Source organism: Entelurus aequoreus, linkage group LG17 (genome assembly GCF_033978785.1).
Source record: "Entelurus aequoreus isolate RoL-2023_Sb linkage group LG17, RoL_Eaeq_v1.1, whole genome shotgun sequence".
Taxonomy (NCBI): Eukaryota; Metazoa; Chordata; class Actinopteri; order Syngnathiformes; family Syngnathidae; genus Entelurus; species Entelurus aequoreus.
The window spans coordinates 33,287,202-33,313,215 of NC_084747.1; the positions used below are offsets into that span (position 1 = coordinate 33,287,202).

Consider the following 26,014-nt stretch of genomic DNA (forward strand, 5'->3'; position numbering starts at 1 on the left):
CGACCCTCCGTAGGTCACTGGGGGAGAGGAAAGACTTGATCTTGGCTATGGTGCGTAGTTGGAAAAAACAGGATTTCACCACAGATTTCACTTGTTTGTCAAACTTGAGGTCTGGGTCGAATATGACCCCGAGGTTTTTGACATGGGGTTTTTCAAGAGTGGCCAAACTTCCCAAATTCTTTCTGATCTGACTGACCGAGGTGGAGTTGCCAAACAGAAGAATTTCACTCTTGGTGTCATTGAGCTGCAGGAAGCTTTGTGACATCCACTCCTTTATGTCCCGCAAGCAGTCTTTCAAAAGGTCCAGCCCAGAGGGATCATCTGTCTTGAGTGGAAGATAGATTTGAGTATCATCAGCGTAGCAGTGAAAGGAAATTTTATGGCGATGAATGACTTGGCTGAGGGGGAGCATGTAGATGGAGAACAGGATGGGACCCAGTATTGAGCCCTGGGGGACCCCACAGGTGAGGTTGACACAGCGGGAGGAATGGTTTGCTATGTTCACAGAGAAGGTTCTGTTGTTGAGGTATGACGTAAACCAGGACAGGGCTGTGTTGGTGATGCCGACCCCATGTTGGAGGCGGTCCAGGAGATCAGTATGGTCTATAGTATCGAACGCTGCACTGAGGTCCAGGAGAACCAGTGCAGCACATTTCCCAGAGTCAGTGATGAGGAGAAGGTCGTTTAATACCTTCAAGAGGGCGGACTCAGTGCTGTGGCCGGCCCTAAATCCGGACTGAAATTTTTCCAGTATGTTGTTGTGTTGGAGATAGGGCTGCAGCTGACTGAGGATGGCCTTTTCTAACAGTTTAGACAGAAATGGTAATTTTGAGATGGGTCTGTAGTTGCTGGGGTGAGTGGGATCTAGGTTGGCTTTCTTAAGAAGGGGTTGGACTACTGCTTCTTTTAGGCATGATGGGACTATACCTGTGGCCAGGGAACAGTTGATGATGGACAGGATGTGTTTATGGTTTCAAAGCAAGTTATACATCAAATTGTACACCGTAAACATGACAATATATATATTTTTAAAAACAGTTTGGTTTTCAGAATCCTACCGTAAGAAAAAAATTGTGGTACCATTTTTACATTTACAGTAATACACTGTGAAAAGAGAAAAAAAACTACCAAAAAACTGGCAGCTCAATCACCAGAATTTTACAGTAAAATAGAGTGTGACCATTTTACTGTAAATTTTATGGTAAAAGTCTGCTATTTTTTTGACTGCAAAATCCACAGATTTTTTTTTCTTACAGTGTAGGCAAAATATACATTTACTAATTAAATGCATAAGTAATCGTGTGACAATATCATGCGGCTAATCCTTATACATGTTTGTTTATTTTATTAATGTTACAAGCGGCCGGCCCTTTGAGGGCAGCCAAAACTCCTCAGTGAAAACGAGTTTGACACCCCTGTTTTAGTGCAAGTGAATACGTTGCAGCCCACCATGCATCTAGCTCTACTAGTGTTAGCAACAGTGCTAGCACAGTTTAGGGATGTTCTCCGTGTTTAATTGAAGGTTGTAGTAGGCCTTATGATGGCATTGTGTTTATACAAACCCCCAAACCAGTGAAGTTGGCACGTTGTGTAATTCGTAAATAAAAACAGAATACAATGATTTGGAAATCCTTTTCAACTTATATTCAATTAAATATACTGCAAAGACAAGATATTTAATGTTCGAACTGAGAAAATGATTTTATTTTTTTTGCAAATAATCATTAACTTAGAATTGCAAAAAAGTTGGCACTGGGGCATTTTTAACACTGTGTTACATGGCCTTTCCTTTTAACAACACTCTGTAAACGTTTGGGAACTGAGACCAATTTTTTAAGCTTTTCAGGTGGAATTATTTCCCACTCTGCTTGATGTACAGCTTAAGTTGTTCAACAGTCTGGGGTCTCCGTTGTCGTATTTTACGCTTCATAATGCACCACACATTTTCAATGGGAGACAGGTCTGGACTACAGGCAGGCCAGTCTAGTACCCACACTCTTTTACTATGAAGCCACGCTGTTGGAACACATGGCTTGGCATTGTCTTGCTGAAATAAGCAGGGGCGTCCATGATAACGTTGCTTTGAGGGCAACATATGTTGCTCCAAAATCTGTATGTACCTTTCAGCATTAATGGTGCCTTCACATATGTGTAAATTACCCATGCCTTGGGCACTAATACACCCCCATACCATCTGGCTTTTGAACTTTGTGCCTAGAACAATCCAAATGGTTCTTTTCCTCTTTGTTCTGGAGGACACGACGTTCACAGTTTCCAAAAACAATTTGAAATGTGGACTCGTCAGACTACAGAACACTTTTACACTTTGCATCAGTCCATTTTAGAGAAGCTCGGGCCCAGCGTTTCTGGGTGTTGTTGATAAATGGCTTTCGCTTTGCATAGTAGAGTTTTAACTTGCGTGTTAATAATGACAATTCTGATGTTTAGGACAATTCATATTGCTCCTAATTTTTTTCTGTGCTACTATTTTTTTCCCCAATGATCAGTACCAGTGCTTCTAGTGAAAAAGCTAAGAGTACAGATTGGTATGACCGATACTGTGGCTGTCCCTGTAACTACTTGGTATTGGGTCAATACCCAAATTAGTAGTATTAACCAAAATTAATGTAAAGTATTCAAACAACAGAAGAATAAGTGCTTAATACATTTTAACAGCAGTGCAGATAGAACCGTATTACAACATAAAGTAAGCAGATATTAAACATAAATTAGTAAGTAGATTATTGATAGTTTTGAGAAAATAATACAACTGGAAATGACGCAATATGTTACTGCATATATAGCTATAATTAGAGCCTACATAACCCTTTTTATATAGTTTGATTATTATTTATATGCCAAATAATATATTGTGATGTATTTTATATCCTTAAATGCAAGAGGCTGCAATATGTATCACAATATAAATTGTAAGCCTATCCCTAGTTTTATTAATAGATATTCAGGTGCATTCCTCTCTTCAGGGAACAATACACGGATCTAACAGCGCCAAATTAGGATTTTTCGGCCTCTGCACAACAAATGCTATTCTAGTTCCCTGCTGTGTCTGCACCACCGTTCTAAATCTTGTCACATGACGGCAACACACACACACACACGTTCAGACACACACACACAAGCACGCATGCGCACACACACACACACCGTAGATTTCAAGGTTCAATAGAATTAAACTTTATGAACGCCTGCTTCAATGGAAAAAAAGAAAAAAAAACACTAAACCCGACTTTAAAAATCAATGGTTTTATTTACAAGAAAAGTGAATAGTGCGAGCACGTTTGCACTACTTACAATGACTGCTGACAGGAAACAGCAGGTGAAAGGAGTGGTGTGCTATAAAACAAATAAGCCCTAAAATGTGCACATCAAACACATAAGTCTGGCTAATAAGATGAACGTGGAGTCATAAGACGATAAAACACACAACACATACACATGATGTATTTGTTTGCGACTACGTTCTCGGCTGTTATTGCCGCTGGAAACAAAACTTTTGCTCTAAATTGGCTTTAAAAAAGGCGTCATAAAACCATCGCTCCATCTTTCATCACCCCGTCTTCCCTCGTCTCCCCCCGTCGTGACTTTGGCTCTAAAGCAGAGGAGAGTGTGAGTGGATGCTCTGTTTGATTCAGTGCTATCTAACCTTGCTTTATGAAAGCATTAAATTGATGGTTCCAGACCAGCCCAGAGAAAATGCACATAAAACTGAGACTAACTGAGAGATAATAGTCCTCGTAAACTGGTCTAAGAGCTCTATAACTCAAGTTGTCCTCAACTTGTTCAGTCTAGTACAGAACAACCCATCCACATGCCTTCAATACAAAATTAAGAACACTTTTGGTGCAAATGTGCTTATGTATTCTTTATTTGACGCTGGAGTGGGAGTTCAAATCTGGAACTACATTCAAAAGAGTGTATATCGAGATGATTTCTCCATGCTTGACCCTTAAATAAAATAAACATGTGTTATTTTGGCCGGACTAATTTAAAGGCCTACTGAAACCCACTACTACCGACCACGCAGTCTGATAGTTTATAAATCAATGATGAAATCTTAACATTGCAACACATGCCAATACGGCCGGGTTAGATTAGTAAAGTGCAATTTTAAATTTCCCGCGAAATATTCTGCTGAAAACGTCTCGGTATGATGACGTTTGCGCGTGACGTTACGGATTGTAGCGGACATTTTGGGACACCATTGTGACCAGCTATTAAGTCGTCTGTTTTCATCGCAAAATTCCACAGTATTCTGGACATCTGTGTTGGTGAATCTTTTGCAATTTGTTTAATGAACAATGAAGACAGCAAAGAAGAAAGCTGTAGGTGGGAAGCGGTGTATTAGCGGCCGGCTGCAGCAACACAACCAGGAGGACTTTGAGTTGGATAGCAGACGCGCTACAGTGAGTACGCAGCTTTGGCTTCCAAACATTTGAACGCTTGCCCGTACGCGCGTGCCGCTATATGCATGTCACGTACCTAACTTTGGGGAAATATATGTGCTGTATGAACTTTACGGAGGTGAACGGTACTTTGGGCTGTGGGATTGAGTGTGTTGTGCGGGTGTTTGAGTTGTATTGGCGGGTTATATGGACGGGAGGGGGGAGGTGTTTGTCATGCGGATTAATTTGTGGCATATTAAATATAAGCCTGGTTGTGTTGTGGCTAATAGAGTATATATATGTCTTGTGTGTTATTTACTGTTTTAGTCATTCCCAGCTGAATATCAGGTCCCACCCGCCTCTCACAGCATCTTCCCTATTTGAATCGCTTCCACTGCCCTCTAATCCTTCACTCTCACTTTCCTCATCCACGAATCTTTCATCCTCGCTCAAATTAATGGGGTAATCGTCGATTTGTCGGTCCGAATCGCTCTCGCTGCTGGTGGCCATGATTGTAAACAATGTGCAGATGTGAGGAGCTCCACAACCTGTGACGTCACACTACTTCCGCTACAGGCAAGGCTTTTTTATCAGCGACCAAAAGTTGCGAACTTTATCGTCGATGTTCTCTACTAAATCCTTTCAGCAAAAATATGGCAATATCGCGAAATGATCAAGTATGACACATATAATGGACCTGCTATCCCCGTTTAAATAAAAACATTTCATTTCAGTAGGCCTTTAAAAGGGGAGTATCCAATGATGTTGGTATTGAGTATTTGAAATACTAGACTGCGTGTGGGTGCAATAGCAGCAACCGCTGTCACTTGGATGAGTGATGAGCTATGCAAGGCCAGCATCGTGTGTGTGTGTGTGTGTGTGTGTGTGTGTGTGTGTGTGTGTGTGTGTGTGTGTGTGTGTGTGTGTGTGTGTGTGTGTGTGTGTGTGTGTGTGTGTGTGTGTGTGCGTGTTTTAATGGAGAGCAGATAAAGACATCTTCCCTCAAGCGCCTTCAAGGTCACTCAACTCCCAGAAATCACCTTGGTTTTACGGACTTCTACCAACACTCGCTGGCTGATTTATTTACAGTACAACACACACTAAAGGTATAGATGCTTAGGGAATCGGTCGTTTGTGTGGCAAAGTTTCAAAGTGGTAATGACTACATTTCAGAGTGTATTTCTTTTCCGTCTCACCTTGCAGGATTAATTCCAAATATGACGAGTCCTGACTAGGAATGTACAGTACAGGCCAAAAGTTTGGACACACCTTCTCAGTCAATGGGTTTTCTTTATTTTCATGACTATTTACATTGTAGATTGTCACTGAAGGCATCACAACTATGAATGAACACATGTAGAGTTATGCTCTTAACAAAAAAAAAGGTGAAAGGTGCACACTCTTGGCATTCTCTTGGCATTCTCTTGATGAGCTTCAAGAGGTTGTGACCTGAAAGGGTTTTCACTTCACAGGTGTCATAGTTTTGATGCCTTCAGTGACAATCTAGAATGTAAATAGTCATGAAATTAAAGAAAACACATTGAAATGAGAAGGTGTGTCCAAACGTGTGGCCTGTACTGTACATTCTAGGGGTGTGGGGAAAATCGATTCGAATTCAAATTGCGATTCTCCCGTTGTGCGATTCAGAATCGATTCTCATTTTTAAAAATCGATTTTTATTTATTTATTTATTTTTTTATTGAATTTGTTTTATTTATTTATTTTTTAAAATTAATCAATCCAACAAAACAATACACAGCAATACCATAACAATGCAATCCAATTCCAAAACTAAACCCGACCCAGCAACACTTAGAACAGCAATAAACAGAGCAATTGAAGAGACACAAACACGACACAGAGCAAACCAAAAGTAGTGAAACAAAAATGAATATTATCAACAACAGTATCAATATTAGTTACAATTTCAACATAGCAGTGATTAAAAATCCCTCATTGCCATTATCATTAGACATTTATAAAAAAAATTAAATTAAAAAAAAGAACAATAGTGTCACAGTGGCTTACACTTGCATCGCATCTCATAAGCTTGACAACACACTGTGTCCAATATTTTCACAAAGATAAAATAAGTCATATTTTTGGTTCATTTAATAGTTAAAACAAATTTACATTATTGCAATCAGTTGATAAAACATTGTCCTTTACAATTATAAAAGATTTTTACAAAAATCTACTACTCTGCTTGCATGTCAGCAGACTGGGGTAGATCCTGCTGAAATCCGTTGTATTGAATGAATAGAGAGTCCTTTTGAATCGGGAAAAAATCGTTTTTGAATCGAGAATCGTGTTGAATTGAAAAAAAAAATTGATTTTGAATCGAATCGTGACCCCAAGAATCGATATTGAATCAAATCGTGGGACACCCAAAGATTCACAGCCCTAGTACATTCCTAGTTAGGACTCGTCATATTTGGAATTAATACTGCAAGGTGAGACGGAAAAACCTTAAAACATACACATGTCAAATCACAATAATTATGTTGTGATACACGTCATATCATTTTTGCATTGAAATGATCTGACACCACCCCACACCGCGCTATACAAACATTCGCTTACAGTATTTAGTAGGGATGTCCGATAATGGCTTTTTGCCGATATCCGATATTCCGATATTGTCCAAATCTTTAATTACCGATACTGATATCAACCGATACCAATATCAACCGATACTGATATATACAGTTCTGGGATTAACACATTATTATGCCTAATTTGGACAACCAGGTATGGTGAAGATAAGGTTTTTTTTTAAAATAATAATAAAATAAAATAAGATAAATAAATTAAAAACATTTTCTTGAATAAAAAAAAGAAAGTAAAACAATATAAAAACAGTTACATAGAAACTGGTAATTAATGAAAATGAGTAAAATTAACTGTTAAAGGTTAGTACTATTAGTGGACCAGCAGCACGCACAATCATGTGCTTACGGACTGTATCCCTTGCAGACTGTATTGATCTATATTGATATATAATGTAGGAACCAGAATATTAATAACAGAAAGAAACAACCCTTTTGTGTGAATGAGTGTGAATGGGGGAGGGAGGTTTTTTGGGTTGGTGCACTAATTGTAAGTGTATCTTGTGTTTTTTATGTTGATTTAATAAAAATAAAATTCTTCAGGACAACCTAAAATCATCAGCCCGGAGGTTGGGTCTTGGGCGCAGTTGCGTGTTCCAACAGGACAATGACCCCAAACTAAGGCTGCAGCTAACGATTATTTTTCTATCGATTAATCTATAGATTATTTTTTCGATTAATCGGTTTATCTATATATCATTTTTTTCGATTAATCTATAGATTATTTTTCTTTTTACCGATTATTTTTTTATTCAAAATGAAGATGAAAAAATAAATGTAGGCCCGTTTTTTCAAAAGGCATGGCTTTTATTTACAAAAAAAAAGAAGTATGGCCACTCAGTCAACATTATAAACAACATGACTAAATATTCTGTAACAATGTAAACATTTAAAACTTTTAACATTTAACAAAATTAAAAGTAGCTTATTTGCTTTTTAATGTGCAAATATAAAAGTCAACATCCAGTGCAAATCTTAATATTCTGCAATAGTATAAGCATTTCAAAAGTAAAAGTATTGCTTATTTTGCTTTAAAATGTGCAAAAATAAAGATAAACATCCAATACAAAAAAGTGCAAAACGAAATATTCTGTAACAACAGTGTAAACATTTCAACAAAAGTGAAAGTATTGCTTATTTGCTAAAATGTGCAAAAATAAAGATAAACATCCAATACAAAAAAGTGCCAATCTAAATATTCTGGAGCACTGAAAACATTAAGTATTGCTTTTAAAATGTGCAAAATAAACATCCAGACCAACACAGTACACAATAACCAATTCTACTCATTCCAGTGAGTGTCTAACAGTTGTAATGAAGAAAGGTTAGCATGTGTACATGCTCTGGTTCTTTTCTTGTTTACAATATTCCCAGCAGCTGAAAATGGGCGCTCAGAAGGGGTCGATGTGGCTGGAACTGAGAGCTAATTAGCCTTCACCTCAAGCCAGGATTGCGAGTGAGCTGAGCTGCAGTTTAAGTTTCTAGAAGGTCAACAGGCTCATAGTGATGTTACTAGTAGTTGACTGGGAGGTGTTTATTATCATTTGGGGAGAGTCCGCTGCCTGATGCTCACCTGCTAAACACCTATCTACTCCACCCTGAAGCGCTGACTACATGCGCTCTGAATACGCACTGCTGATTGGCTGATAATGCTTCGTGTGTACCAATCAGATGGTTGTGTGGGTGGGACAATGCTGCGTGTGTACCAATCAGATGGTTGTGTGGGTGGGACAATGCTGCGTGCTGAGACAGAGGCAGACGGAGCAAAGCAGCTTGTTGAGACTTTAGCTTTAGCTTAGAAACTCGTTCGGTACACCCGTACCGAACCGAAAGCCCCGTACCAAAACGGTTCAATACAAAACACGTACCGTTACACCCCTAGCAGATACAAATGACACATTCATGTTTTTGTGTAATGATGACAACGTATGCTCGCGCGGACGATTGACTAGTTGATGGTTTTCTTTTCAAATGTTCGTTCATAGCCGTTGTGCTGCTATGATAGGCCATTTCCGCTCGACACAGTGTGCATACAACAACATTATTAGGCCGTTTATTTAAATACTCCCACACTTTTGACCACTTTTGGCATGCTTTTCCCCCCTCGCTCGCACCGCTCGCATCGTCTTCTTTGATCGTCTGCTTTGCGCTTCGCCATGACGGTAGTGTGACGTCATTATGCGACGCGTCGACGCACAAAAACGGCGTCGACGTATTTACGTAACCGATGACGTCGACTACGTCGACGCGTCGTTTCAGCCTTACCCCAAACACACATAAAGTGTCAAAGGAATGGCTAAATCAGGCTAGAATTAAGGTTTTGGAATGGCCTTCCCAAAGTCCTGACTTAAACGTGTGGACAATGCTAAAAAAACAAGTCCTTGTCAGAAAACCAACACATTTAGCTGAATTCTGTCAAGAGAAGTGGTCAAAAATTCAACCAGAAGCTTGTGGATGGCTACCAAAAGTGCCTTATTGCAGTGAAACTTGCCAAGGGACATGTAACCAAATATTAACATTGCTGTATGTATACTTTTGACCCAGCAGATTTGGTCACATTTTCAGTAGACCCATAATAAATTCATAAACAAAAAAAAACTTCATGAATGTTTTTTTGTGACCAACAAGTATGTGCTCCAATCACTCTATCACAAAAAAATATAAAAGTTGTAGAAATTATTGGAAACTCAAGACAGCCATGACATTACTTTAAAAGTGTATGTAAACTTTTGACCGCAACTGTACATGTTTTGCTTTAAGATGGTATTTTAAACTGGATATGCGCCGATGATAAAATAGAATACATAGATAGAATAGATAGAATAGAATAGAATAGAAAGTACTTTATTGATCCTGGGGGAAATTCAGCACCACAGTTCGCTCACAATAGACAATAATAATAAATAATAATATGATTTATAATATATTATATATATTAGGGAATAAGCGGTAGAAAATGGATGGATGGATATTTAATATTTTTCATTATTATTATAGCATTTATTATTATTATTGTCAATAATAATAATAAATAATAAAATATATAATATATTATATATATTATATTATTTATTATTATTATTGTCTATTGTGAGCAAACTGTGGAGCTGCATTTCCCCCAGGGATCAATAAAGTACTTTCTATTGTATTCTATTCTATAAAAACGTGTTTTCACTGCAATACCAACAACTTACCATAGTTTTGTCAAATATTCTGTTTTGAAGCAAAATTGGCCGCCTCTCATCGAAATCACAGACTGTGTAACAAATGTGCGGGTAGGGATGATGTTTGATAAGAAATTATCGAGTTCGAGCCTATTATCGAATCCTCTTATCGAACCGATTCCTTATCGATTCTCTTATCGAGTCCAGATAGGTTGTTGTATATGGAAAAAAACACACAATATTTGGTTTAACAAAAGCTCACTTTTATTGTATAAGAAAAAAATAAAATCTAATAAATAAATAAATATTGACTGTTCCCCCCCTAAAACAAAATAAATAAATAAATAAATATTGACTGTTGTAACCCAAAGTATATTAAGTGGGATTTTTCAGAAAAACAAATATATACAGTAACACAAAAACAACCTGTCTCTGTGATCACTATAGATGTATAAATAATAATATAGTGTTAAATAAAATCAGTCCCTTGGGCACAAAACTTAAAATAATACAGCTCTCCAAAAAGTGCACTTCTGCTGCTATTTGACATAACTGTTTGTTATGATGCTTTGAAATTTTTGCACTTTATTTCTTTATTGAAAGAAAATTCTATGAAGAGAAAAGTTGTTTGCATATGTGGTTACAATGCTAAAATATGAAAAGTTAAAGCTAAAAAAAGAAATACACTTTATTGAGTTAAAATCTTTCTTTATAGGGGAAAAGATGTGATGTTATGAGCTAGGGAAAATAACAACTACACTACCCAGCATGCAACGGGAGTGACGAGCATGCGCGGTAGCCCCGAAAAGTGTTGTTGCATGTCACCACCGGCAGCTGAGAATGAGGTTATGAGCACGCTGTGAAAATAAACGTCAAGAACTCAGCCAACACGCCTCGTCTGCATTACTTATAATTAGACAGACAACACATAAGTGTGATTTTGTTTTGTTTACAAGGAAAGAAAAACAAAAGTTAAAAAAGCGAGACGTCATATATATGTACTATGTGCTGCGGTTGCTTTAAGTTGCGACAGCTGCCGTAAAGGAGGTGCGTTGCTAGCCTGGTTGCTATGTTTCCGGTTGGTCGTAAAAGTGTTCGTCATGTGTTTGTACCCTGCTCAAATCTCTCAGTAAAGTTATTCATTGGATTATACCTTTTGTTTTGAACTTTATTACACCTTGGAGCGCGGTCCATTGTTTTTCCTGCTTTCCCTATCTGCGCCTAATGACTGAGCTACGTGACGTCCCGTCCCGGGACGGGATTCGTTCCGAGGGATTCGAATAAAGAACCAACTCTTTTTCTTTACTATAGTGGTCTCGATAACGGGTACCGGTTCTCAAAAAGGGATGCGAGTCCTAGGACTCGGTTCTTTTCTTATCGAACAACCGGGAAAACCGGTTTCGAGTATCATCCTTATCATCATTTGTATTTGATAACGTGATCATTTATTTGTATTAATCACATGCATTAACGCGTTAAGGTTGCTAGCATGGTAGAAAATACATCCTGTTGCATATGCAGGCTTCTGATGCATGTTGGGTGCACGAGACGCGGGAGTCCCGCAGGTTCCTCGGGGTGATAATGGATGGCCGCTGTGTGCTCAATGACGTGTTATTCTTTTATAAAACATTGCCTCGGCGTCGCGCCGCGCAGGGGAGAGTGTGTCATGCCCGTGATGAACGAGCAGAAGCTAACGTCTTCACTCCTGACCACAAACACAGGCGTTGCACGCTCACGCGGACAGCGTCGCCCGTCCTTGCATCGAGTTAATCGCAAAAAAATGGTGACCTCTTGCTAAAGCTTCCTTTGAGTGTCGCAACTCCAGAGTCCTTTTTAATGCTTATGCACGGATAGGCTTCGTTTGATCACAGCCTCACCATTAAGAAGCGACATCCTCCCATTTATCACACAACATGACTAACAAGCTCGCAGACATCAAAGTAGACCGACATCAAACGCCACACTGCAAAAAGTCAGTGTTCAAAAACAAGGGAAAAAAATACAAAAATTTGGGGTATTTTATTTGAACTAAGCTAAATTATCTGCCAATATGATAATTTGGCTTGTCAAGACATTCCAAAACAAGTAAAATTAGCTAACCTCAATGAACCCCAAAATACCTTAAAATAAGTATATTCCCACTAATAACAAGTGCACTTTTCTTGGTAGAAAAAAAATGTTGACCTTTTTGCTCAATATGTTGAAAAAAATTCTTAAATTAGGTAAATGCTAGTGCCATTATCTTGACATAATGATATGCGCTTGGCATCATGATTTTTTTTCATGCTTGAAGTAAAAAATTATTACTTTAAAAAAGTAGTTTTATACTTGTGAGTGTTAATGACACAGTTTTGCAACAGTTGATATTCTAGTTCAGTGGTTCTTAATAGGGATGTCCGATAATGGCTTTTTGCCGATATCCGATATTCCGATATTGTCCAACTCTTTAATTACCGATACCGATATCAACCGATATATGCAGTCGTGGAATTAACACATTATTATGCCTAATTTGGACAACCATGTATGGTGAAGATAAAGTACTTTTTAAAAATAATAATAAAATAAGATAACTAAATTAAAAACATTTTCTTGAATAAAAAAGAAAGTAAAACAATATAAAAACAGTTACATAGAAACTAGTAATTAATGAAAATGAGTAAAATTAACTGTTAAAGGTTAGTACTATTAGTGGACCAGCAGCACGCACAATCATGTGTGCTTGCAGACTGTATTGATATATATTGATATATAATGTAGGAACCAGAATATTGATAACAGAAAGAAATGGGGGGAGGGAGGTTTTTTGGGTTGGTGCACTAATTGTAAGTGTATCTTGTGTTTTTTATGTTGATTTAATAAAAAAAAACCAAAAAAAAACAAACAAAAAAAAACGATACAGATAATAAAAAAGCCGATACCGATAATTTCCGATATTACATTTTAAAGCATTTATCGGCCGATAATATCGGCAGGCCGATATTATCGGACATCCTTAGTTCTTAACCTTGTTGGAGGTACCGAACCCCACCAGTTTCATATGCGCAACCCTTCTTTAGTGAAAAATAAAGTGTGTTTTTTTTTTCAAAATCAAGACAAAGTTATATGTTTTTGGTAACACTTTAGTATGGGGAACATATTCTAAGTAACAAAGACTTAATTTAGAGTTATTTGGTTAGGGTTAGGGTCAGGGTTAGAGGGTTATAATAAGGCCATGCCGAATAAGGCATTAATAAGTACTTAATAATGACTAGTTAAGAGCCAATATGTTACTAATTTGCATGTTAATAAGCAACTAATTAATGGTGAATATGTTCCCTATACTAAAGTGTTACCATGTTTTTTTTACTGGTGCATAAAATGAACCGTGCATGAACATCACCTTGTTCAAACAACAAAACCAACACAGTGCATAGACTCACAACAAACTACACACCTGCAAATCAGTCAGCTGTTGCCGTATCTGTAATACGCCGATAGGGAGAAGTTTGTATTTACATGATGAGTCGGGTGTGTTTTGACCTCCGCCGAACCCCGGAGGCCGACTCACCGAACCCCTAGGGTTCGATCGAACCCAGGTTAAGAACCACTGTTCTAGTTTCAAGCATGTTTTACTCAATATAGGTCATAAAATCTCTGCAACAAGCTGTAATATCTTACTGAGATAAACAAGTAAAACACTTTAACATAAAATCTGCTTAGTGAGAAGAATTATCTTATCAGACAGAAAATAAGCAAATATCACCCTTATTTGAGATATTTAATCTTACTTAGATTTCAGTTTTTGCCACCGAAACACCAGCAGGTAATAATAAGCGCTGCACTGCAAAAAGTCAGTGTTCAAAAACAAGGGAAAAAAATACAAAAATTTGGGGTATTTTATTTGAACGAAGCAAAATTATCTGCCAATAGAACAAGAAAATTTGGCTTGTCAAGACTTTCCAAAACAAGTAAAATTAGCTAACCTCAATAAACCCAAAAATACCTTAAAATAATAAATAAAATAAATAAATAAAATTAATAAAATTAATAAAATAAGTATATTCTCACTAATAACAAGTGCACTTTTCTTGGTAGAAAAAAAACTGACCTTTTTGCTCAATATGTTGAAAAATATTCTTAAATTAAGTAAATGCTAGTGCCATTATCGTGACATAATGCTATGCTTCCGTCAGTCTACCCCAGGGCAGCTGTGGCTACGAAAGTAGCTTACCACCACCAGGTGTGAATGAATGATGGGTTTTTAACATGTAAACCGACTTTGGGTACTTAGAAAAGCGCTATACAAATCCCAGGTATTATTATTATTATTATTATTATTATTATTATTATATGCGCTCGGCATCATGATTTTTTTTTCATGCTTGAAGTAAGACATTATTACTTTAAAAAAGTAGTTTTATACTTGTGAGTGTTAATGACACAGTTTTGCAACAGTTGATATATTCTAGTTTCAAGCATGTTTTACTCAATATAGGTCATAAAATCTCGGCAACAAGCTGTAATATCTTACTGAGATCATTTAGGACCAAAACCCTTAAAACAAGTAAAACACTTTAACATAAAATCTGCTTAGTGAGAAGAATTATCTTATCAGACAGAAAATAAGCAAATATCACCCTTATTTGAGATATATCTTACTTAGATTTCCGTTTTTGCAGTGCAGCGCCACCGAAACACCAGCAGGCCAGACAATGCAGAGAGTAATAATAAGCGCTGACCTTCTACTTTCTTTTACAGCCTCATAGAAAGTACCTGAACGCGTCATATATAACAAGCGGCAGGGAATGCTTAAACATGAGTGGACTGCCTCTGAGATGGGGGAACGAAAGGAGAGAGAGACAGAGCAGGAGATAGGAGGAGAAGGAGACATGATGGGGAGGAAAGCGAGACAGAGGGGACAAGGGGGGATATGAGACAAGGAGACAGAGACGGAGTGGGTGACGGTGAAGGCACTAGAGGTTAGGAGGGGGGGGGGACAGGCAGCCAGTCTATTATCAGGGGTCTATAGAGAAGCATTTAGGAACAAATAGGACACCACCCCCTGTCACCCCGAACCATTCAAGCTTCTGTCAGTACGGCCCATTCAGCCAAACCCCATGGGGAACTCCAGGGGAGGGGGGCGGGGGGAGTGTGCAGCAGGCGGCGAGGGGTGCCGAAGATGGAGCACCCCGGTACCACCCCTCGGTGAAATGCGGTATCTTAGCAACGGCACTCGGGGTGTGACCCGTCGTCATATGGCTCCATTCACTTTCACAGCAGAGCCTCTTGAAAGAAACACGCTGACCCCCCCAATGCAGGGGCCCCGCAGTGCTTATCAGGAGCCAAAACGGGCTCTCATGTACAACAATTAGCACCGATCATGCACACCCCCCCGACCACAAAACCCGTCCTTATGGGGCAGCGGCCCCACGGGAGCATGCTTAATTACTATCAACAGACAGAAGGGAGTTTATCTTTGCACACTTAAGATAATCCACTTCTCACACACACGCGCACACGCGGTCAATACAATAACTCTCCATTTCAGCAAGCTATCAATCATGCTAAATAGGGCAACACATTGACGGTTCTCTTTGCAGATTTTCTTAAAGAATTAGTTCTTAATGACTCAAAAAGTAGATTAATTATAACATATTGATTGTACCTCTCTAATTGTATTGTCCATCATTTTATTGCATTTATTTTTGCATTAGATTTTATGGAATTGCTGGAATACTGAGGAGGCCGAATGTGTAAACAACAGTACCGAGCGCCTTAGTAGTTCATCATATTCATCACGATGTCTGCGTATGGTTTATAGCGGTCACCCTCGATTCAACCGTTCACCCCCCACCCCCTCTCAAACACACACAGAGGGTGGTAATCCCTCCTTTCACATGGGGAAACATCTTTATCAGCTTTGTTCTGGTTAATAGATTTATATACTCCATCTATTATTTACCCAAGGATTACCACTGTTGCCTGAGGCCACTGATAAATGTTTGCCATGACCTTGGGCCACACACACACACACACATGCACACACACACACACACACACACACACACGTCTATGTGGCGTCTTTAAGGCACTTTGCTCAAAATAAGATCATTGTCTGTGCCTTTATGATGTTTCATTACAACACATTCTCATCATTTCTTATAATAAGTCATATTATCCCCCAGAAAACTAAGCAATATTTTGTTCGGCCTTGTCTTCTCGATTCATCCCTACTTTTATTAAATCCTCACCCCTTTTTCTGTGGCAGCTGCAAACTGCTTCACTGCCCCGCTGTGGACGGCGTGGAGGTTGCAGCGTGGCCAAGCAGATAAGGGGAGTTTGGAGGGGGGGTGAATTGTCTAACTCAAACTGAATTGATCCACAATTTCAGGGCGATAAAAACAGATGGCACCGAGTTAGCGCAAATGTTGCAGAGCGTAAACACAAGAAACATGCACACCGAGCCCTATGTGTGTACACGCACACTGGCAGACCTATAGGGCAATTTGGTAAATGTCATCAGGTCTGCAGAAAGAGAAGGGAAATAGGCTTGCCTCCTATCTTTGTATTGGGAACACAGGTGAGATTGATGAGCGGCGTCTGTTTATGATATCGGTTATTCAAGATGAAAGATGAGGGTTTGCACAGGGGGATCCTCCCATTCACTGGCATTGATTTACACACGCACACGAACACACACAAAGAAAAACACAAGTGAGCGTCCTTGCTTTGTCAATAGTCAAGGTTATTTTTACATGCAGTGCAATATGGGACTAATATGACTGGATGGCTAATATATGCAAACTAGGGTTGTACGGTATACAGTAGTATAGTACCGCGATACTAATGAACCGCGCCATACTTGCCAACCCTCCCGATTTTCCCGGGAAACTCCCGAATTTCAGTGGCCCTCCCGAAAATCTCTCAGGGCAACCATTCTCCCGAATTTCTCCCGATTTCTACCCGGACAACATTAATGGGGGCGTGCCTTTAAAGCACTGCCTTTAACGTCCGCTTTTCCTCCATACAAACAGCATGCCGGCCCAGTCACATAACATATGCGGCTTTTACCCACACTTAAAGGCCTACTGAAATGATTTTTTTTTTATTTAAACAGGAATAGCAGATCCATTCTATGTGTCATACTTGATCATTTCGCGATATTGCCATATTTTTGCTGAAAGGATTTAGTAGAGAAAATCGACGATAAAGTTCGCAACTTTTGCTCGCTGATTAAAAAAAGCCTTGCCTGTACCGGAAGTAGCGTGACGTCACAGGAGCTAGTATTCCTCACAATTCCCCGTTGTTTACAATGGAGCGAGAGAGATTCGGAGCGACAAAGCGACGATTACCCCATTAATTTGAGCGAGGATGAAAGATTCGTAGATGAGGAACGTTACAGTGAATGACTAGAGAGGCAGTGATGGACGTATCTTTTTTCGCTCTGACCGTAACTTACGTATAAGCTGGCTCATTGGATTCCACACTCTCTCCTTTTTCTATTGTGGATCACGGATTTGTATTTTAAACCACCTCGGATACTATATCCTCTTGAAAATGAGAGTCGAGCACGCGAAATGGACATTCACAGTGACTTTTATCTCCACGACAATACATCGGTGACACACTTAGCTACTGAGCTAACGTGATAGCATCGTTCTCAAATGAAGATAGAAACAAAAAAAATAAACCCCTGACTGGAAGGATAGACAGAAGATCAACAATACTATTAAACCATGTACATGTAACTACACGGTTAAAAATTCTCAGCCTGGTAAGGCTTAACAATGCTGTTGCTAACGACGCTAAGGCTAATTTAGCAACTTAGCAACCGGACCTCACAGAACTATGATAAAAACATTAGCGCTCCACCTACGCCAGCCAGCCCTCATCTTCCCATCAACAGCCGTGCTCACCTGCGTTCCAGCGATCGACGGCGCGACGAAGGACTTCATCCGTGGGTTTGGCGGCAAGCATCAGCTAGGCGTAGTAAGTAGTCCTTGTTGTGTTGCTGTAAGTATTGTACTTAGCCGCTAATACACCGATCGATCCCACCTACAACGTTCTTCTTTGCAGCCTCCATTGTTCATTAAACAAATTGCAAAAGATTCACCAACACAGATGTCCAGAATACTGTGGAATTTTGTCGAAGAAAACAAGAGGTTTTTATATCGGGTCAGATGGGGTACAACCACTTCCGTGGATTTTGTGACGTCACGCGCATAAATCATATCCAAAGGAGTTTTTCAACCGGAAGTGTGGCGGGAATTTTAAAATTGCACTTTATAAGTTAACCCGGCTGTATTGGCATGTGTTTCAATGTTAAGATTTCATCATTGATATATAAACTATCAGACTGCGTGGTCGGTAGTAGTGGGTTTCAGTAGGCCTTTAAGTAAATGCAATGCATACTTGATCAACAGCCATACAGGTAACACTAAGGGTTGCCGTATAAACAACTTTAACACTGTTACAAATATGCGCCACACTGTGAACCCACACCAAACAAGAATGACAAATACATTTCGGGAGAACATCCGCAACGTAACACATCATAAACACAACAGAACAAATACCTAGAACCCCTTGCAGCACTAACTCTTCCGGAACACTACAATATACACCCCCGCTACCACCAAACCTGGCCCCCCCCAACCCCACCCCCCATCTCCCGAATTCGGAGGTCTCAAGGTTGGCAAGTATGACCCGCGCCCCAGTCGTCGTCACGTCGTGTCCTTGCTGGTTTATGAGCAGACGAGCATGTTCGGCAGCGCACAATCACAGCGTACTTACAAGCAGACACAGTGTGTAGACAGAAAAGGAAGAACGGACGCATTTTGGCTTGAAAACTAAAGATAAAGTTATAACACTGAAACGCCCACTAAAAGAGGTGCTTCAAGACATGGTTAGCTAGCTAGCGGCTAAAGTCCAGCCCCAGTCGGCAGTGTTTTAGCTACTTCTAAATCACTAATCCTCGTCTCCATGGCGACGAATAAAGTAAGTATTCCTCGTCCTGCAGGACGAAGAATAGCTAAATATGCTTTACTACACACCGTAGCTCACCGGCGTCAAAATGTAAACAAACGCCATTGGTGGATCTACACCTGACATCCACTGTAATGATACCAAAGTACAGGCGCGTATCTAGTCGATACTACTATGATTACGTCCATATTTTTTGGCATCACAACATCTTCTTTCGTTTTAAAAAAATTTATATTATGTTTATAAACTCAGAAAATATGTCCCTGGACACATGAAGACTTTGAATATGACCAATGTATGATCCTGTAACTACTTGGTATCGGATTGATACCCAAATGTGTGGTATCATCCAAAACTAATGTAAAGCATCCAAACAACAGAAGAATTAGTGATTATTACATTTTAACAGAAGTGTAGATAGAACATGTTAAAGTTAAAGTACCAATGATTGTCACACACACACTAGGTGTGGTGAAATTATTCTCTGCATTTGACCCATCACCCTTGATCACCCCCTGGGAGGTGAGGGGAGCAGTGAGCAGCAGCGGTGCCCGCGCCCGGGAATCATTTTTGGTGATTTAACCCCCAATTCCAACCCTTGATGCTGAGTGCCAAGCAGGGAGGTAATGGGTCCCATCTTTATAGTCTTTGGTATGACTCGGCCGGGGTTTGAACTCACAACCAACCAACACTCTAACCACTAGGTCACTGAGTAAAAGAGAAAGTAAGCAGATATTAACAGTAAATGAACAAGTACATTAATAATTCATTTTCTACCGCTTGTCCTTAATAATTTTGACAGAACAATAGAATGGAAAATGACACAATATGTTACTGCATACATCAGCAGACTAAATTAGGAGCCTTTGTTTGCTTACTTACTAATAAAAGACAAGTTGTCTTGTATGTTCACTATTTTATTTAGAATAGAATAGAATAGAAAGTACTTTATTGATCCCTGGGGGAAATTCAGCACCACAGTTCACTCACAATAGACAATAATAATAATAAATAATATAATACATATAATATATTATATATAATATATGAATAATATAAATATGGTATTTAAGGACAAACTTGCAATAAGAAACATATGTTAAATGTACCCTAAGATATTTTGTTAAAATAAAGCCAATAATGCAACTTTTTGTGGTCCCCTTTATTTAGAAAAGTATCAAAATAATTTCGGTACCGGTAACCAAAATATTGGTATTGGGACAACACTAATACAATGACACGTGCAGAAAAAAAGACTGACTTCTTTAAGGGAATTGAGCTCACTATAAACAAGCAAGGTGTAACTGAATGAAAATCCATCAGCGGTGCTAAAAAGTTTGGTTTAAAAGCAACAAGATACATCGAAGAAATTCGCCGAGAGCAATCGGGAGGAAAACAGAGCATTCGAGGCAGCAGCAATTCCGTTCTTATGAATTAAAACCTATTTCGCATTAGGAGCCCGCTGAGAGACAAGTGCCGCACTAAGTGAACGCGTTGCCCGTGCTTGTGTCAAAGGCCTGTTTTTCTTTCCTCCGCCAATTAGAGTGACTATGGCACAAAAGCGGCTAATTTTGTCAAGCTCCTGTAAATGGAATGATGGATGCTGCTTTCTGGGGAGGCGCGTGGTGGAAGGGGGTGGATAGTGAGGGCGAACGCGGGCTTTTGCGGTTACCCCGGTGAGGCCTGCTTCATTAAGGCTTTTTCCAGTCGAACACATTGAGACAGACAAGAGAGAGATGCACAAACATTCCCTATTCAGAATGAATTAGAAACGAACAACACTACTTTGCACAAGAGAGCATTCATTATGGAGCCCTAACGTAATGGCATAAGGCAGAGGAGCAACAGCCAATCAAGTGCTGCGTTTTGGCTTTTTTTTTTCTTTCCTCTTCACTTGTGCCGTTTTGTCGCCATAGGGTAATTTGCAGCACTCAGGCCAGCACAAAGTGAATCAAGATTAATTTACAGGCAGGCAAACACTTAGGCGAGGCTGAACAGTAAGCAAATGTACAGTTGCTGCAATTTAAGGTAAACCCGCAGCCAGAGGAAGGGGAGAGGAGGTTAGGGCCCGGTGCTGAAAAATAATGTGAAAAAAGGCCACGACATGGAGTGCGGGTTCAAGTAAAAATATTTTAGGATTTTAGCAAAGTTTAATGGAGGACTAATGATAGCGTCCCACAAAGTTTTACTTGGGGAAAAAAAATCTTCAAAGATGTAATTTTACAAGACTGAAATCACATCTGGGATTAAAGTTGCAGTTTTATTAAGCGTCAGATCACCTCAGATCAGAAACTGCTCTCCCCGAAGAATGCAACATTAACAAATATTGGTAATAATAAATAAGTTAAAAACATAATTGGGTGAAGACCAAGCAAAGCCCAAGAATGGCAGTTTCACAGCTCCTGGATATACAATACGGTCCTTTCAAAGCAGTTAAAATCTACAATCTGGTCTTAAAGGCCTACTGAAACCCACTACTACCGACCACGCAGTCTGATAGTTTATATATCAATGCTTAAATCTTATCTTGCAACACATGCCAATACGGCCGGGTTAGATTAGTAAAGTGCAATTTTAAATTTCCAGCGAAATATTCTGCTGAAAACGTCTCGGTATGATGACGTTTGCGCGTGACGTCACGGATTGTAGCGGACATATCGGGACACCATTGTGGCCAGCTATTAAGTCGTCTGTTTTCATCGCAAAATTCCACAGTATTCTGGACATCTGTGTTGGTGAATCTTTTGCAATTTGTTTAATGAACAATGAAGACAGCAAAGAAAAAAGCTGTAGGTGGGAAGCGGTGTATTAGCGGCCGGCTGCAGCAACACAACCAGGAGGACTTTGAGTTGGATAGCAGACGCCCTACCGTGAGTAGGCAGCTTTGGCTTCCAAACATTTGATCGCTTGCCCGTACGTGCGTGCCGCTATGTGCATGTGACGTACGTAACTTTGGGGAAATATATGTGCTGTATGAACTTTACGGAGGTGAACGGTACTTTGGGCTGTGGAATTGAGTGTGTTGTGCGGGTGTTTGAGTTGTATTGGTGGGTTATGGACGTGAGGGGGGAGGTGTTTGTCATGCGGATTAATTTGTGGCATAATTAATATAAGCCTGGTTGTGTTGTGGCTAATAGAGTATATATATGTCTTGTGTGTTATTTAATGTTTTAGTCATTCCCAGCTGAATATCAGGTCCCACCCGCCTCTCACAGCATCTTACCTATCTGAATCGCTTCCACTGCCCTCTAATCCTTCACTCTCACTTTCCTCATCCACAAATCTTTCATCCTTGCTCAAATTAATGGGGTAATCGTCGCTTTCTCGGTCCGAATCGCTCTCGCTGCTGGTTGCCATGATTGTAAACAATGTGCAGATGTGAGGAGCTCCACAACCTGTGACGTCACGCTACTTCCCGTACAGGCAAGGCTTTTTTTATCAGCGACCAAAAGTTGCAAACTTTATCGTCGATGTTCTCTACTAAATCCTTTCAGCAAAAATATGGCCATATCGCGAAATGATCAAGTATGACACATAGAATGGACCTGCTATCCCCGTTTAAATAAGAACATTTCATTTCAGAATGCCTTTAATCGCATGGTGGAGAGTATTGTGTTATTTGTAAAGCCAGAGCTAAACTTAAAAAACATCCTTCCAGCTTCTGGCATGGAACTACTATTACCATTGACAATAATATTGATATGATCCGTTGCCCGGATCATAGTTTGTGTACGTTTTATGTCACTTGTTGGCTTAGTTCTGTTTCAGCACCACTGTTTTGTGTCTCCTTGGTTGCCATGGTTATTTATTGTTTTCACCTGCCTCTGATTAGTGTTCGGGACGCTCACCTGTTCCCGGGCACTAATCAGAGAGCTATTTAGTCCTGCCTTTTCACCACACTCAGGCTGGTGCTTTTTTTTGCTTAACGCAACTGTTACGTTCAATGATTTCTGGTTCCCTGTGTTTGTCTTGCGCTGAATCTCGCCTTAGCGTTCCTTGTGAGTTACTGTTTGCTTCCCGTGTATTAGGCACGCTTGGTTTGTTTTGTTTGTTCCTGACTTTTGGTGGGATTTATGCGAATAGATCAGTCTCCTACCTGCACGCTGTATCCGGAGTTCCTGCTGCATCCGTGAAAGAACAATTCGCGTATCACCATTCCTCCTCGTCGTTACAAACAAATTGTTAAAACATGTCAATTAAAATTCCAATAATATTACATTTTTTAATCAAAAACATTTGTTATTAAGGAGCCCACAAAATTCCAACTATACTCGTAATAGACTTCCATTCATCCATTTTATATAGCCAACCACTGATCACAGGTGAGCTGGAGCCTATCGCAGCTGACTTCAGCTAAGAATTTTTTATCTAGATTTTTATATACCATAATATTTCAAGACATATTGCTTTAAGTTTTCTGTTTTGACGCTTTAATGTTTTCTTTGGTCTACTAGTATGCTTGCCTTTTAGAACCTTCCCATGTTGTTTGTTCCCAGTTCAGATTTTAGACACAGATGACTGTGAACAATCAACCTGGTTTGTAACATTGCGTGATGATTTATCTTCCGGACGAAGTTGGATAATCCTCTCCTTTGTTTCAATTGACATTTGTCGTGGAGCCATGATTCATGTCAATTCACCAGGTGCAACAGCTATCCAAGGTGTGAACATTCTCTGCAGACTGATGAATATATTTAATCCAATGCAGGTGTTATCGTTGGAAATGAAAATGTACAGGGTGATTCGACAATATTTCCCTCAGAATTGAGTGGTTCCATATTTTTTTCACTGTGCTTGATCTAAAAACTAAAGTGTTACTGACAACCATAATTTATTTTTTGTTTTCTTTCAGTGTTTCTGAAAGTCATAAAGTTGACATTTGAAATGACTATAGTTTTGAGTCATGTCTGTAATCTGTTTTTTTTGGTTTTTTTTTTACAAAATTGAACAACTGATAAAATCCTCTAAGTCTGGTGATTCCATATTTTTTTTCAGGGGTTGTAGATACTATTGTTCAATCATAGTCATTCAAATTGTTAATTTCAGAGGCTTTTAAAATATACTGGATCACGGTCGGGCACCACAATATGTTTCTTTTAATAAAAACTAAAAAAATCTGAAGTTGTAGACACATCTGCATACTTCTCTGTGTACAAATATGTGAATTCGGCATCAAACAGTGCTTTCTTCGGGAAACGTTTGTCCATAAAGTAGACAGTTAGATACTAATGTTTACATACTGGTTGCCATTTTCAACAAAAGGTGTTGTTGATCAAGCTACAAGTTGTCATATATGGACTTCCAAAATGTGTAATTTGAGAAATTTAACAGCTCTTGTGGAAATATTGTGAGGTTTCCGTGGACCTCTCTTAGCCGACATGACAAGATTTAGTAGTGGCATACATATTAAATCAGGGATGACTTAAAACACACACCTCATGATGTGTAGATATGTGCGAATAATATTCGAAACCAACATTTAGAGCTTTTAATCGATAGAAAACTGCTGTGTCAATTGTTTAAAATATTTCCTCTAAAGGCCCTTCAACAGGATGTTTCCCATATACCCTGGTAGACGAAATAACCCTGTGTTTCTACCCAAAACCACCCGGGTAAATATATTTCCATAGGAACTATTTTAGTTCCCAGTATCTCTGTGGTACTTTCAGAAGTTCCTGCGGGAACTATTAAGGGGCGGGCTGTGGTGTCGAACACTGATTGGTTGAACATTGCTGGGGTATTTGTAAAACTTTGTATTTGAAATTTCAAGCACCATTATATTACATGACATTACCATCACAGTATGCAGGACAACTTGATTATTTGTTATTTCTTGTGTGTTTATTTTACAACATACTATCATTTCTACAAACTTGACAGGGGGTGGAACAAGGGGATGGGTCAAATGCAGAGGGTTATTTCACCACACATAGTGTGTGTGTGACTATCAGTGGTACTTTAACTTTTAACTTTAACTACGAAAAGTGGACAGACTCTTTGAAAAGTATTTACAGAGGAATATAAAGTATTCAGTCAGACTTCGAAGCGGCCCCTACAGCTGCTCACTCGACAACCTTGTTGTTTGAGAATATTTGTGAAATAGAGGAGGCAGTAAATGAGTAGACCAAAGGTAATTCACATTAAATATTCACTATTGACATTGTTACATACTGTAAATGTAGTCAGAGACATGCCATTTGTGTAGGTAGTAGTCTAAACCCGTGTGAACCGAATGCTAAATCTGATGTGTTCATGTTGTTAACATGAGATATTGTTATTTATATATTGGTATTTACAGCTGAAATGGATCATCAGGACTCCCCTTATCTTCATGAATTCATTACTGATGGGACGGCTTTCTGACTGTTGGACACTGTGGGCAAAAGCCAACATTTTTATGTAACATTCTGTAGGTAGACTTTGTTTTTCACCAAAATGATTCCCAGGCGCGGCACCGCTGCTGCCCACTGCTCCCCTCACCTCCCAGGGGGTGATCAAGGGGATGGGTCAAATGCAGAGGAAAAATTTCACCACACCTAGTGTGTGTGACAATCATTGGTACTTTAACTTTTAACTTTTAAATCATATTGTTTCCTATCCTATTGCTTTGTATTTTATTTACTTTCACTTTAGTAAAAGTATTATGACCTATTATTGTCTGTTTATTTACATGGTATCAATGTAGAAATAGACTGTACCACTCCCTCCATACGTCATCAGCCTGATTTGTATAAACTACCCTGAACTGTGGAATGAGGTGAAAACACAAAAAACACACGTCTAGGAACCTACAGTTCCAGAAACTAAATGTTCCGGGAAGTCGAAACTCAAAGTTCCTGGACTTTCAATAGAAAAGGGCCTTTTGTAATTT

At 39.3% G+C, this 26,014-nt stretch overlaps 1 protein-coding gene across 4 annotated transcripts in view; it reads right to left on the reverse strand.

Annotated features, from left to right (window-relative positions):
- Window positions 1–26,014, reverse strand: part of LOC133632807 (homeobox protein orthopedia-like) — a 221,786-nt gene that overhangs the window by 120,782 nt on the left and 74,990 nt on the right. For 2 of the 4 annotated variants that reach the window (XR_009821711.1, XR_009821712.1), the window contains one exon: window positions 24,842–26,014. This exon is cut by the window's right edge and continues 147 nt beyond it. The exons of the other annotated variants lie outside the window; for them this stretch is intronic. The gene's annotated coding sequence lies outside the window, so the exon portion shown is untranslated. Of the gene's footprint in view, window positions 1–24,841 lie in introns of those variants that run through there. 4 annotated transcript variants of the gene reach the window in all.